The sequence below is a fragment of the Loxodonta africana genome, chromosome 2, assembly GCF_030014295.1.
Source record: "Loxodonta africana isolate mLoxAfr1 chromosome 2, mLoxAfr1.hap2, whole genome shotgun sequence".
NCBI classification, from domain to species: Eukaryota; Metazoa; Chordata; class Mammalia; order Proboscidea; family Elephantidae; genus Loxodonta; species Loxodonta africana.
The window spans coordinates 44968504-44983853 of record NC_087343.1 but is presented as its reverse complement, the minus strand read 5'-3'; the positions used below and the strand labels follow the sequence as shown (position 1 = coordinate 44983853).

General features: G+C 40.3%; 1 protein-coding gene and 1 long non-coding RNA gene across 12 annotated transcripts in view; one reads left to right on the top strand and one right to left on the bottom strand.

Moving 5' to 3' along the window:
* The window catches only part of FYB1 (FYN binding protein 1), a 193421-nt gene that overhangs the window by 27874 nt on the left and 150197 nt on the right, over positions 1 to 15350 (top strand). The window lies entirely within an intron of this gene.
* LOC111749954 (uncharacterized) overlaps positions 1 to 15350 on the bottom strand; it is a 67748-nt gene that overhangs the window by 47205 nt on the left and 5193 nt on the right. For 5 of the 7 annotated variants that reach the window (XR_010318414.1, XR_010318413.1, XR_010318417.1 and 2 more), the window contains exons 2-5: positions 12652 to 12797; positions 11277 to 12357; positions 10273 to 10499; positions 1158 to 1260 (exon numbers count right to left, since the gene is read on the bottom strand). This is a non-coding gene — a long non-coding RNA (uncharacterized LOC111749954). Of the gene's footprint in view, positions 1 to 1157; positions 1261 to 6240; positions 10500 to 11276; positions 12358 to 12651; positions 12798 to 15350 lie in introns of those variants that run through there. The other 2 variants (XR_010318419.1, XR_010318415.1) reach the window with 2 other exon arrangements.

Here is a 15350-nt window from a genome sequence, read left to right as displayed (position 1 = left end):
TGAAGCCTGGAGACCTCCTTTGGAGTGATTACTGATTATGCCCCAGGCTTGGTAAGTAGCCTGTGCTGACCAAATGATGGTCACTGGCATGTGCAGAAATATCTAGCTTCTTCTCACATGCGACAATGAGCTTTTCATGTGTTAGAAGGGGAAGTGGTTTGAAGGTTTAGCAGTTACAGGCAAGAGTAAACAGTACATAAAGCCCCACCCTGGCACCCTTTCAACTTTCCTGTGAGCTTAATACACCTTCCTAAACTACATTACTTAAATTATGTTTGCTGAGTTTTCTGAAATAAGCCACTAGAAACGCTTTTTGCTGGTTTGATGGTGGCCGTTGTAGAAATTACACACAGATATTTTGACGTCTCCTTTTTTCTCTCCCTGCACCTCTGGTAATAGTTCCAGTTTGACTACAAAGACTTCATTGTCTTCATTCAGCTTTCTCTTCACACAATAGCTGCTCTTTGCTGTCACATTCTCAGGAGGTAGATGCAGTAGCCCATACAAGTATTGCAAACAAATTGATCTTAACTTTAATTAAATATCCTAATTTATGCCAGGTTACAATTGGGGAACTTTTCCCCCTTTAGGAGAGACCCAAAGGAAGAAACTAAAAATTCCCCTAACAAAGTGTTTTCTTTTTTCCTCTCAGGTTTCCTTAAAATTTACCTCAGCAGTAATAATAGCCAATACACATGGAGCTCCTACTCCATGATTTATATGCATTATACCATTTGAACACCCAGCCATGCTAGTGGTTGGGTGTAAAAGAAAGTGTTGTTATCCACATGTTTTAAGCAGGGAATCTAACTCCAGAGCCGCTCACGCAACCACTAGATTTAATTCTTCTTTGCTGACTGCTCCTCGTACTTCTGTCTCCCAATTGCTGATACACACTGAAGCTCCGTCCTCAAGCTTCTGGTCTTCTATTTCCTAGGCTTCTAATACTTTGGCCCTGGGTGCATAGATCAAAATGTTTTCCCTAATTAACATTAATTAGAAGGCCAGAAGGACCCAGCCATTTGTCTACCATTAGCAGGGGATTCAGTGGTGGCTCCAGGATTTGTATCTCACACCCAAACATGAATCCTGTCCCCACTTTTAAGTTGATCGTCTAATCACCCTTTGAATATTTTCAATAGAAGAAAGCTCATTACCTTGAAAGTTAACCTATTCATTTTTTGGACATGTCCAAGTTTCTTCTCATATTAAGCCAGCTCTGCCTTCCTGTAATTTTCATCCGTTGGTCCTCCTTCTGGCCTGTGAAGCAATAAAGAACATTTTTCTTTGCTTTCTGGCATGACTGCCTCTCAAATATTTTATGACAGTTTCTAAATATTTCTTAGTTTTGTCAGTAGATCTTTAGAAGACATCATTTTCAATCTTTTATAACAGGTCATCCATTACTGGACTCAATCCAATCTATGAATTCTTCTCTTAAAATTTTAAGAATCAGAAGCAGAGAATACAATTGCCTTTCTTGAGTTGATTATTTCTATTTCATATTATAATGTAGTTAGTTTTTAGCAGCCATGATACATCATTGGATATAAAACTAGGGGCCTACCATCTTGTGCCACATTTTATATATATATGGGAATCCTGGATGGCATAGTGGTTAAGAGATACATCTGCTAACCAAAAGGTCATAAGTTTGAATCCACCAGGTGCTCCTTGGAAACCCTATGGGGCAGTTCTACACTGTCCTGTAGGGTTGCTGTGAGTCAGAATCAACTTGACAGCAAAGAGTTTTTTTTAACATATATAGATGCCGGACTTCATATTGTTCTTGTTTATTGTTATCTTCTTAATTTAGGGTCAACGAATCATGCTGGATGTTGATTGTATCACCCAATACATTAGCTACTCCTCCCATATTTGTAATTTTTTAATATCAGAATGCCTTCTATATCTTTGTCTAAGATGAAGATGAAAATAATTAACAGAAGAGACCCAAAGCAAAGGAGATACAGACACATTGATATCAGTCCTTTAATCCACACACTCTCATGGTTTTCTAGCCAAATGCAATTGACTATATGCCCATATATTTTTTCATTATCAATGCCAATAATCCCTGCCTCTAAAAACAAAAAAAAACTTTCGTCTTTGTTCCAATCCTGTTTTCTCAACTATTTTTCATATAAATATCTCATATGCACAGCATTTTCATATAAATATCTCATATGCACAGCAACTCAAAGATTCAAAATAAACATCTCTGAACCAGTTCCTTTTCCCACCTATGCCATTTCATTTAACACCACAGAGCTTGTCTTGAAGAACTCTTTCTTCCCTTCTTTGCTTATGTACAGTCTGGTACTAAGTACTTTATTTCAGAGATTATCAGAAGTTTTTGTATCACATCCCACTTAAGAAATTATTACATTTGATTAATCAGAGAGGGATAAACAAAAGAGGCTACTCATATCTAGAAGTGATTAGGTGATGTGGGGTGACATCCCCACTTCTCCCAAGACCTTAGTGGATCTGTATCTCAGCTCACATATAACACGTGGGCATACAGGTTGGGAAGCTCAACTTTAATCCATCTTTCTTCAAAGCGTCTCCTGTATTTGACCTTTTCTTACCATTTCTGCAGCTACCATCTTAGTCAAGGTGATTTTCTCATACCTCGATTATCGAAAAGGCCCTCTAGTTTCTTTTCTTTTCTCCTCCCGTCTATCTTCTGTGATGTTCCGAACTAATCTACTTAGCTACTGCTTTTGTCATGAGCCTACAGTTTTTCCCATTATGTATGACAGTCAAACCAAATTTTTTATCAGGCGTTCAAGGAAAAGAAATTATGTGGGTCCATCTTACCTGTTAAAACTTACTCTATTTTTATGCAAATAATGCACACGTTCTACATTTGTTTGCCAACTATGCCTTCCCCCCCCTTCCCAGGTATTTTCCTAAACTACCTATGCTATTTTTTTTTAAGAGCAATACATAAAAAATTATCATAGTTGTGCTTATGAAAATAACTCTGGGTGAGGGTGGGAGCAGTTGGCAAACAAACATTGAAGGTGCACGTTATTTGCGTAACAATACGGTATTTCACACTATTTACTTCAGCTTCTATTCAAGTCAAATTCGCTTACTCATTGCCTACCACTAACACCATCACACATTTCTTATATTTGCTCTGCTTCCAAAAGATCCTGGTGGTAGTTACAACTACATGAGTAATCTTGAGTACCTCCTGTGTTGTATGTAGGTCCTATGCCATTCTTCACAGCAACCTCATGTGTTGACTAAGGTTATCCCCCATATTATAGATGACAAAGTTGAAATTCAGGTTAAATAACTTGGTGGAATTGATTAAATGTCAGAGACGTAAGACTTCAGATCTTAGGCTGAACCCAAACACCACATTCTTACTACTGCCCTTGCCCAATGTGAGCCCGGTTTCCTCTGAATTCACATTTCTTTCCAGACCCCTAATTTGGCAATTCATAATTTTTTTTTTACCGTTCTTTATTGTTCTCTGAGTCTTGTATTGCTATATAACTGTCTGTGTGTTCATCTTTATCTGTCCAGCAATCCTAGGAATCTTTGACTACAAAACTTTTATCCCCTGTAACTTGTATATGATACTCTGCCTTTATGAATACATCTCAATTTCTGAGTTCTTGTCAAAGTATTTTCTGGCCTATGTGTGCCACCTCATACTTTCTCTATACCTGAGAAATTGAGTTTACTTTTATGGTCTTAACTTTCTGCATTTGCTTTCACTTTTTTGCCAGAGTTACTTAATAGTAAAATTTTTCAATTCATAGGTTATTGTAACGTGAAAAAGCCCAAATGCTGTCTTTAGTATATCGAAGTCCAAAATGTCCAACAGGTTTCCCAAGATTTATTGGTCTCTGAATTAGAGATCTAGTCCCATAAATCTTATAATAATTTTCAAATCTATTCTTCAAAGCAAAGTAAGTAGTATGTTAATCTCATTACCTGAGGTTTGAGGCTAAATAATAAACTGAATAGTATAATATAATACCAAAGTACCTCTTAAACTCCTATTACATGCCTGGAATGCATTTAATCACTGAAAGGCTTAGAAAACAAAACAAAAGTATATTGTGTGGTTCTAGTCCTCTGAAATGGTGCTGCCCATGCAGTAGCTACCAGGCACATGTGGCTAACTTAAATTTAAATTTTAATTAAAAGTAAATAAAATCTCAGCTTCAGTTCCTCAGTTGCACTAACCACATTTCAAGTGTTCAATAGCCATATTTCGTTAGTGACTACTATATTGGATAGCACAGATATAGGACATTTCTATCATTCTCAGAAAGCTCAGTTAGACAGCACTACTCTAGAAGCTTATCAACAGTTTCATTGAGAAATATATATGTGATGTAACTCACAGCAGCTGATGATATGTTAGCTTCAAGCTAACATATACGCTCAATTGCTATCATAAGTTAGGGTTTCACTCACCATTTATTCACTCAATGCAACACCTAGTACCTAATAAGCATTCAAAAAAGATTTGACAAGTGTACGTTGACTAAAGATGACAGCTCCTATACAGCAACTCGGTTTTCTGGTATCAGAATATTAAAAAGCAAACAAAAGTAAGGATATAAGCAGCAGAAAGAGAAACAGACTATGCTATGAACAAGTCGTCTGCATTTTATGCTTTCTGTCAAAATGTTAAATGTAAATTTGTGGCCAATTGTTGACACCCCTCTGCCCCTGCTTGGACAGCTGTGGATGACATCTGCATCAAATCAGCCAGGAGTTATTTATTTTCAAAATGTGCACTGACCCCTCTCTAAGCCCAAAGGGTAAAAATGTCACCTTTGTTCATTTCTCAAGAAAAATATTTTTAAGATCCTGTGCTGACTGCGAAAGAAAAAGCTGTTCCTTGGGGCATTAACCATAATTCCCTCTTCATTTCAGGCTTTCTGACAGTCATCATTTCTTGCCTCCATTCCTGGGTATAATATGAGCAGGAAAGCAATTTCATTGCCCCTCAAGCCACAGTGGGCTCTTTTTCTTCCAAGGAATTTAAATTGGTTATTGAGTTTGTGTTTTTGAACTGTGTGATTTTGAAATTGCTTCTTTGTATTTCAAGGACAGTGAGCTTCTTGGCATAATGGGAACATTTGATTCAGTTTTATAATCCCATTACCTAGGACATGGCTCTATAAGAGACAATTGATAAATTCTTTTACATACATAAATTAACTACCATTAATAAATATTAACAAACATATTTCTCAACCCAGAGTTGTCAAATATCAAGAATATTTTAATGAAATCACAAATACAATTAAAAAAAAAAACTTTAAAGAGTGATCTTTTCTCGGACTCTTCCTAGTCCCAGATGTACTTGCAAAATAGGCTATCGGATTTGTGTGTGCTGTGGTGATGGGGCAATGATTATGGAACTAGGCGGAACACACTTTTAGAAGATCTAGAAACAAACCTGGATATTATATATGTGGAGTCTACAGTTAGTTTATTTACTCAAAGAATTACCCACAGATAATATAAACCTCCATGTCCTCTGGAAATACATTTGACCCATATAAACTAGAGAAAGGCTAGAGCAGCGGTTCTCAAAGTGTGGTCCAAGTCCATTTGAGGGAATCCACAAGGTCAAAATCGTCTTCATAATAATACGAAGCGCTATCTGCTCTTTTCATTCTCATTCTCTTCCATGTGGGTTGGAATTTTCCAGAGGCTACATAATCTGAAAAGACTATTAAAATATTCTCTCGTTTCAACTACATGTCTGTGTGAGGCCACATGGTCAAATACTTCAACCCAAACAATATGTCACATCAGATTGAATGCAGAGCAGGCATGAGGACGGTTTTCTATTACACCAGACATTAAAGATATTTGCAAAAATGTAAAACAATGCCATTCGTCCCACTAATTTCTTTTTGGAAAGTGTATTATTCATAAAAATGTTATTTCTGTTAGTATGTGTTGATTGATTGTTATCTTAAATGAATGCTATAATAAATAAAAATTGTCTCAGTTGTTTCGCACATTAACAAAAGTTCTTCAGAGATCTCCAACAACTTCAAGCAGGCCAAGTGCTCATGAGACCAAAAAATTTGAGAACCACTGCTCTAGAATATGTTGAGTTCAAATATAAGATAAATGGGCTCTCAGACAGTGATTAACTGAAAAAGGGAAAAAGCAAATAGAACCCTGTGTCTAAGCTGGCCGGCAGACTCTGCTAAAGATGCTTGCCGTGGTCCTTCATCCAATCAGCTAATTACCCACAGCTTTTTTTTTTTTTTTGAAGGTACACATCTAAGTTTTACTTCATTCTCATACATGAAACCATTCATTTGCCCAGACAAATATTTGCTAGCTCTTTCCAATTTCATACAAAAGGTTTTGTTTCACCAATTTTTTACTGTTGTGCTTACAATGGTTTTAAATGAGGATTTAATTTTAATTTAAGAAGATGGTCAGGTCTGTTGGCAGCCTGAGCTGAGGTTGGGCATGTGGTAACAGCACATGAATACCATTTCTGAGACCTGCTGCCTGTCATCTGTGGGTTATTGCAGATAGAATGGGGAGACTGGTGTCCAAATCAGCCTGACACATCTTCCCCGTGGCTTGTTAGAGAAAAACCACCAGCTCACCATTGCTAATTCATCTACATGAGTCCATTTCTCAAGCGCTAAGAGCTAGGCCAAACAATTCAATGATATGCTCCTCTGTGTCCCTACAGCTTCTCTTCTGTCTAGCATTCTGCCTGCAATCATTTTCAAGTCCCATCATCTATGCTAAAACCTATTAAAACTTGAGTGGCCCAACCTGACCTAGACACCCCTTCTCAGAAATTGCACAAAAGGCTGATGGCAATGTGGTTTAATGCCTGAAACCCAGCTGGACAGGGAACAGCTGGGAATTACTGACTGCGCGAACTTTGACTTCCCTGTCTCAGTTCCTTTATCTGTACCTACGTTCACCTTCCCACCATGTAAGAAGGATTTTGAGAGTCATTGAGTATCTATCTGAGCTCTTTGTTCTAGCACTCTTTCTCACATTGCTTACCTTGGTTTCCTGGTCTCCCCTCCTACTACATCTTAGCCATGCCTCAAAGCATTACAGGATCATGCCAATGCATAATAATTTCTCCTGTCTGGATTGCTTGTTAAGTGCTTGAGATATACTCCATGTAACAGTCATTGTACTATGAACTTTTCAGATTTTTATCACTTGTTTTTCCAAATAACCTCAAGTTTCTTGAGAACAGAGATTTTTGTCTTACTCATCTTTGCCTATAGCACCTAACAGAATGCCTTGCAACCGAAAAGGTACTCAATATATTCATACACAAAAGGTTGAACCAACATTTATTCTATACCAGCCATGTGCCAAGCATTGTAGTTAGGCGCTTCCACACATATTATCTAATTTAGTACTTGAACTCGAGGCTCAAAATGGTGAAGTGACTTGTCCAAGGTTACACAGCTGCTCAAGGGCAATAATTATTTGGTTTGGCAGCTAGAGCTCTTTGACTTTGAGCCAGGTACTTTCTTCTGTTGAATCACACTGCATCCTCCAGTAAAAGTTACTGTTGTTGCTGTCAAGTTGGCTCTGACACATGGCAACCCCATGTATAACAGAATGAAACGTCACCTGTTCCTGTGCCATCTTCATGATCGTTGGTATCTTTGAGCTCATTGTGTCTCTTGTATCAATCCATCTGACTGAAGCAGTGGCATCACTAGGGTTGGTGTCACCCAGTGTGGTAACTCATGCTGTCATCCTCTTCGTGAACCTCCTTGGTACCAGACCGTACAGAATCCTCAGTAATGTTTTTTGTAGTAATATTACTCACAAATAGTAACTCCCATATATCATTCCTCTTTTCCTTGAATTACTACTTCATTCTCAAAAGAATAATTGATACAGGTTCATAAATGCTAATTACCACAATATTGTAGCTAAAACAGCAGAAAATTTGACAAAATTAGAAACTACAAAACACTAGCAGCAACAAAAACGACAGCACGTACTTGTAGCCCGTGCAGTCGATATCCCGTGATTCAAAGTGTCATTGCATTGTGATTGAGTAATAAAGCCAGCTCTGACTTTAGCACATTAAAAACCCACTGCTATCAAGTTGATTCTGACTTATAGTGACCCCGTGGGGTTTCCACGACTGTACATGTCTACAGAAGCAGACTGCCACATCTTCCTCCCAAGGAGTCACTGGCGGTTTTCAACCACTGACCTCTTGGTAAGCAGTTAATCACTTTAACCGCTGCACCACCATAAGGCAAGCCAGGGCACATCCGAAGGTTCAAAAAGTAAACTAGCATAAAGTTTTAGCCTTGCTTTTTTATTGTTATAACTAACTACAGGGATATTTTTATAGATAGTTATTTTGGTGTCACCCCCTCTGACAGTGTCACCTGGTATGGTCTACACTCCCCGTTCCCCTCTAGTGATTCCACTGCATTGAAGGTTTCCCTTGTTTTCACTGACTCTCTCCTTTACCACCTCCAATAAATACTCCTATTTAATAGTTTTCCTTCACAATCATCTTTATCATCCTTCACTTTCTAATAAATATTATGACATAAAACTTTGAGTAAAATGGAAAGATTTGTACAAGATGATGCTCTTGTGTACAAGAATAATTGGGTCCTTATTATGGTTAAGCTAGGGCAATCAATCATTTGCTCCCTCTCCTAACACTGTAGACTGGTAATAGTTTCAACATTCTCTACGGAGTCCTGGGAATTCCAAGGAGGTTCATCAGAGTTGAGACGGGGGAAATAGGAGGTCCTGAAGTACCCATCCCTACCTCTACTAGAGTGATTTAATTTTACATCTGATTGCAATACAGATTTAATTTGAAAGCAAATCTTCCCACAGCTTTGAAAAATTTGGAAATCTGCTATAGCCCAGTCTCTGACCTCAAGTATTAGGCTGCTATGGGCACACTGTTAGCAAAAGGGCAAACGCTGACTGAATCACTTTTTTAGAGATCCCGTACTTCAAGACTGGAGAAGACTACAAATACGGGACTCTAAGTCCTAGCCAGGACTTCCCTGGAGCCAGCTGTAATGACGGTACATTCACTTCACCAGCTCTATGCCTTGAAGAATGTTAGAGTCCTTCATGCACCAAAGTATTTACTATTGGTCAGGTAGGGCATTGTCCTTCCTACTCACCTGGCTTGAGGTGCTAACAATTAGAAGCCTCAAAGGTACCATACTACAGAGAAAGCACTTTCTCTGAATCGAAAGCCCAGGAGTCAAATCCTGCCTCAGTTGTCAATTTCTCTGTGCCTATGTTTGTCCATCAGTGAAATGGAAATGACATTCCCTGCTTCGCACCTTTAGTAGGTATTCAGTAAATGTTTTCTAAATGGATGGATGGGTGGGTGGGAGGATGAATGGATGGGTGGGTGGATGGACGGGTGGACGGATGGACGGGTGGACGGGTGGGTGGGAGGATGGATGGATGGATGGATGGATGGATGGATGGATGGATGGATGGATGGATGGATGGATGGATGAATGGATGGATGGGTTGCTACAAGTTGGAACCAACTCAAAGGTACCTACCAACAACAAAGAGTCCGCCCACATTATTTGACTCAGGGCCCCCTTGCATCTTCAAAGCCAGCAATGGACAGTCAAGTTTCAGGTTGCATCCCTCTTCTACTTATTAGGACCTTTGTGCTTACATTCCACCTACTTCGATAATCCAGGATAATCTCACTTCACATTCCGCCTATTTAGATAATCCAGGATAATCTCACCATCTCAGGATCCTGCGTTTAATCATATCTGCAAAATCACCTTTGCCTTGTAAGGTGGCATTATTCACGAATTCCAGGATTCGTGATGTAAACATCTTTGGGCAGGAGGAGGCATTTTTCTACTGGCAGCACTATAGGATGGGTTTGGTTATATTGGAAGCAGTACAGAATAGTTCAGAGATCAACACTGGTTGCCTGCTAGAATCATCTGGGGAGCTTTAAAAAGTACGGATGCCTAGGCACCTCGCCCAAATACTGTGACTTAATTGGGCTGCATGAGTCCGGCCATCAGCAATTTCTAAAAGTACCCCTAGAGGGGCGATTACATCATAAGTGAAGGGTCTTGTTTTATTAGCTTTTAGGGTCAGAAAAAAAAAAAGAATGGGGGATTATTTCACATGTAAGAAAGGTCTTGTACATATTTTATCTTGTATTTTTTTGGCTAGCCTCACCCTTTAGCTGCTGGAAAGTGAAGGGAGGGGGAGAAATAACTGAATCAAGAAATATGTTACCCTGGTGATTTAAAGTTAAAATCTGTGGTTGTCAGTATTCAGGAGTGCTAACACCCAACGTCTCTTCTTCCTCGCCCTTCAGTTCTGGAAAGACTGTGACAGCACGTTACTGTAGGCGACCGCTCTTCCAAAGTTAGTGCATCCAGGGTCCAGAATATGTGTGGAAATCTTTCTGTCCCAGGGGAGGTGGAACCAACAGGGTGGCTACTTCAATTTCTTTTGAGAAGCTTTAAAAATAGAAGAGAGTATGAGGAAATACAAAACAAACACCAAGATATCCATCACCACAGATGGGCAAGAATTTTGTCATATTTGCTTGAGTCATTTCTAATATGGGGGAAAAAAAAACTTTATACATGTTTATTGAAATCCAGTCATCCTTCTTCCCCAGGCCTATTTCCCACCCTTGCTTCCCAAAGGCAGTCTCTATCATGATTTTACTGTATTTCTTCTGAATTTACTTCTTTATCTATCAATGAGTGTCAGTCAGTTTGGCTTATCCTGATGTGTGTGAGCAGGACCCCAAACCCCAGGAAGGATTAGAAGCTGAGCATTTCCATAAGGAGCCATCGCAGTAGAGGCAGGAGGCAGTGAGGAAGGAGAGCAAGGGATAGATTCAAAAGACCCAGGAGATGGAAGCAATAGGGCATGTGGGTTAGATGTGAACATGTGAATCAGAGCAAGGAGTCTAAAGCTGACTCTCCCCTCAGGTGTCAGTCTTGTGTGAGTGGTTGACGATGATCGTGGGTATGTTGGATTTGAAATGCCTGCTGGATGTTCAGGTGAAAATACCTCATCAGGAGTGCAACAGTGAAAGCCTCAGAAGAACAACAGGTGAGAAGCAGTAAGGGAGATGACGGTTTTGACTACAGATGGATGAGAGGAGATGCTATTCGGGGCAAAATAGTATAAGGAGACAGGCTTTGAATCAGACAGAGGGCTTGGCTCACATGCCCATGTTAAAAACAGGAACTTGTTAACCCACCGAAAAGGGTTGAACCCACCTGTAGGAATCATTGCTGGTTTTGTTGAAAGGAATCTCTGGGTCCCTTCCTTACTTCTAGTGTTATGGTTTTCTCTCCTTGTCTTTACACCAGTGAGTTCCAAAGTAGAGAGAATGCACCAGAAGAAGAGTTTAAGACATAAAGAGAAGTTATTAGAAATAGTATTTTTTTAAGTCTCTTTTTATTTCCTGTATTTGTTTACATTTTATATTGTTGTTGTTGTAAGGTGCCGTTGAGTCAGTTCTGACTCATAGCAGCCCTATGTACAACAGAGCCAAGGACTGCCCAGTCCTGGGCCATCCTCACAATCGTTGTTATGCTTGAGCAACTTGTTGCAGCCACTGTATCAATCCATCTTGCTGAGTCTCCTCTTCCTCAATGACCCTCTGTTTTACCAAGGATGATGTCCTTCTCCAGGGTCCAGTCCCTCCTCATAACATATCCAAAGTATGTGAGATGAAGTCTCACCGTTCTCCCTTCTAAGGAGCATTCTGGCTGTACTTCTTCCAACATAAGTTTGTTCATTCTTCTGGTAGTCCATGGTATATGAGATGAAGTCTCACCGTTCTCCCTTCTAAGGAGCATTCTGGCTGTACTTCTTCCAAGATAAGTTTGTTCATTCTTCTAGTAGTCCATGGTATATTCAATATTCTTTACCAACACCATAAATCAAAGTCATCAATTCTTCTCTCGTCTTCTTTATTCATTGTCCAGCTGTCACAGGCATATAAGGCAATTGAAAATATCATGACTTGGGTCAGGCGCACATTAGTCCTCAAAGTGACATCTTTGCTTTTTAATACTTAAAATACATTTTTTGCAAACGATTTGCCCAATGCAATATGTTGTTTGATTTCTTGACTGCTGCTTCCATGGGTGTTGATTGTGGAGCCAAGTGAAATGATATCCTTGACAACTTTAATACTTCCTCTGATTATCATGATGTTGCTTATTGGTCCAGTTGTGAGGACTTTTGTTTTCTTTATGTTGAGGTGTAATCCATACTAAAGGCTGTAGTTTTTGTCCTTCATCAGTAAGTGCTTCAAGTCCTCTTCACTTTCAGCAAGTAAGGTTGTGTCATCTGCACATTTTAAAATGGATAAGGTATATTAGTAAAATTCTGAGTGTGTGTGTGCATGTGTGTATTAACCCATTGCCATCGAGTCCATTCCGACTTATAGTGACCCAATAGGACAGGACAAAGTAGAACTGCCCCATAGAGTTTCCAAGGAGCACCTGATGGATTTGAACTGCTGACCTTTTAGTTAGTAGCCGTAGCACTTAACCACTATGCCACCAGGGTTTCCGTGTATGTATTAGGGTTTCCGTGTATGTATTAGGGTTTCTGTGTATGTATTAGGGTTTATAAACAGACCCAGTTGTTGCTGAGTTGATTCTGGCTCATGGTAGCCTGATGTGTGTCAGAGTAGAACTGCTTAGGGTTTTCAATGGCTGATTTTTCTGAAGTAGAGTGCCGGGCCTTTCTTCCGAGGTGCCATTGGGTGGACTCAAACTTCCAACCTGCAACCAAGCACATTAACAGTTTGCATCACCCAGGGACTTCTGGGTTTATAAATAAATATCCATATATGAGGGGTGCGTGCTCAAATTTTTTTTTTACTACTGACTTTATGAACCAGGGTTGGAAACCCTGGTTAGTGGTTAAGAGCTACACCTGCTAACCGAAAGGTTGGCAGTTCCAACCCACCAAGCGCTCCTTGGATACCCTGTGGGGCAGTTCTACTCAGTCCAGTAGGGTTGCTATGAGTCAGAAATGACTAGGCAGTAGTGGGTTTTTTTGTTTTGTTTTTTTTTTTGGTTTATGCACAATCAGCAATCTTTGGTGACCACTGTTCTGTACGACAAAAAGGAAAGGAGAGACTGAAGGGGGTGGCAGGCACAGTTCTTGCACCCACACTGCTCAAAGATTGCTGACCTCCTTCATCAGGTGTTGTTCATTAATAAAACCCCATGTAGAAAAACTCCCTGGAGGTTTTTCAAGTACCTTATACTTTTTCCTAATATGAGTGCATTTCCAGAACCATAGAAGCTGAGAGCTGGGGAAATCTGTGATGCTCCTTAGAAAGCTTCCTGCTTTCCTGAGAAGCAAGAGGAAAGAGCTGGTTAAAGGAAGGTGTTCAGGGGTCAGAGGGAGGTTAGGGTAGAGGAAAGTAGAGGAAAGCCACCTTTTTCACATATTAAATAGGAGTCAATCCTGCACCTTGCAGACTGTAATCTCTATCTGATATGAGTCCTCCCCCAACCCCCACACTTTGGGAGGGGAGGAAGACTGTTAAGTCAAAGGAAATCAGCAGAACTTGTTTCTTCCATTCTCATTCTGACTACCAGAGTATCTGCCCTGACAGTGATTTCTGACAGCAGACAGTGAGCTAACTCTGGAAATACACGCCTTTAATGGACTGTGATGGGAATGGAACTGGCTTAAAGACAGAACTCTTGACAACTGAGCGTATGTCAGCGGGGCAGTGGCTAGCTTTCCAAAGGGAGTGGTTCACTGAGCTTATCTGCTGCTTATTAGTTTGGAGGATGGCAAAGCCTACACTCCACTGCCAAACCCACTCCCTTGCTGATCAAGCAGAAGGTGGGAGTCCTCTCCCCGACTCCCATCTGTCTTTACACTACACTCAGATCCTGGTAGTAAAGGAAGCCATCGGGATTGCACTAAAGTCTAACTTGAAGCTAAATCATTTTCACACCCAAACACATTCATGATTTGTTTTCTGAATAAGTCACTGGAGGCTTTAAACGGCACAGCAGAGCTGGCTTGGCCACCAGCACCAGATCACCTTTCCCTGAAAGGTGGCTAGCACAGTCATTGGCTTCATGGTATTTATTTCTTTAAGGAATAGAATATGACTTGATCATGTGTAAATTGTAGGTAAATAAATGCTTTGATTGCTAAAGTGTAGGATGTTGCTGTTGTTAGCTGTTGCTGAGTGGGCTGCCAACTTATGGCGATCCCCGTGCACAACGGAACAAAATTTATGCCCAGTCCTGTGTTCTCCCACTGATCAGTGGTGGATCTGACTGTTGTGATCCATTCACTGGCTAATTTTTGGAATAGATCACCAGGCTTTTCTTCTTAGCCCATCTCAGTCTAGAAGCTCTGCTAAAACCTGTCCAGCATCATAGCAGCATGCAGGCCTCCACTGACAAGACGGATGGTAGCTGCACGTGAGGTACATTGGCCAGAATCGAACCCTGCTCTCCCACATGGAAGACAAGAATTCTACCACTGAACCACCACTGCCCCCATAAGAACAATAAACAGAAGAAAACAAACCTGTTACCTTCAAGTCACTTCTGACTCAGAGTGACTCTAAAGGACATGGTTTCCAAGGCTATAATCTTTCTTTTTGTGTGTGTGTGTGTGCTTTAGGTGAAAGTTTACAGAGCAAATTAATTTCTCATTAAACAATTAATATACATATTATTTCCTAACATTGGTTGCCACCCCCGCGACATGTCAGCACCCTCCCCTTCTCGACCTTGGGTTCCCCGTTTCCATTCATCCGGCTTTCCAGTCCTCTCCTGCCTTCCCATCCTTGTCCCTGGGCTGGTGTGCCGATTTTGTCTATATACGTGGTTGAGCTACGTGCATTATTGTTTGTTTTATATTTCCATCTAATCTTTGGCTGAAAGGTAAACCTCAGGAGTGACTTCAGTACTGAGTTACAAGGGTGTTCAGAGGCCATACTCTCGGGGTTTCTCCAGTCTTTGTCAGTTCATGGCTGTAAGGAAGCAGGCTCACACAACTTCCTCCTGTGGAGCAGCTAGTAGGTTTGAACTGCCAACCATCTGGTTAGCAGTCCAGGGCTCCTCCTAAATGTAAAATTTTAATTTTGAGAACAGAGAAGCATGTCTGTTGGAGGCCAGAGACATAAACAGTCCAATGCCTCCAGGCAGTAATTATACTGATCAGATAGAAGTAGGGCAAGGTTTCTCCACCTGGGATAGAGGTGAAGATGGGATGACATAGGAATAATGGAAGAATTTGACTGTGTTATAACCACCAAAATTCTGGTACCCCAAATAGGTGTTTGATGTAATGAC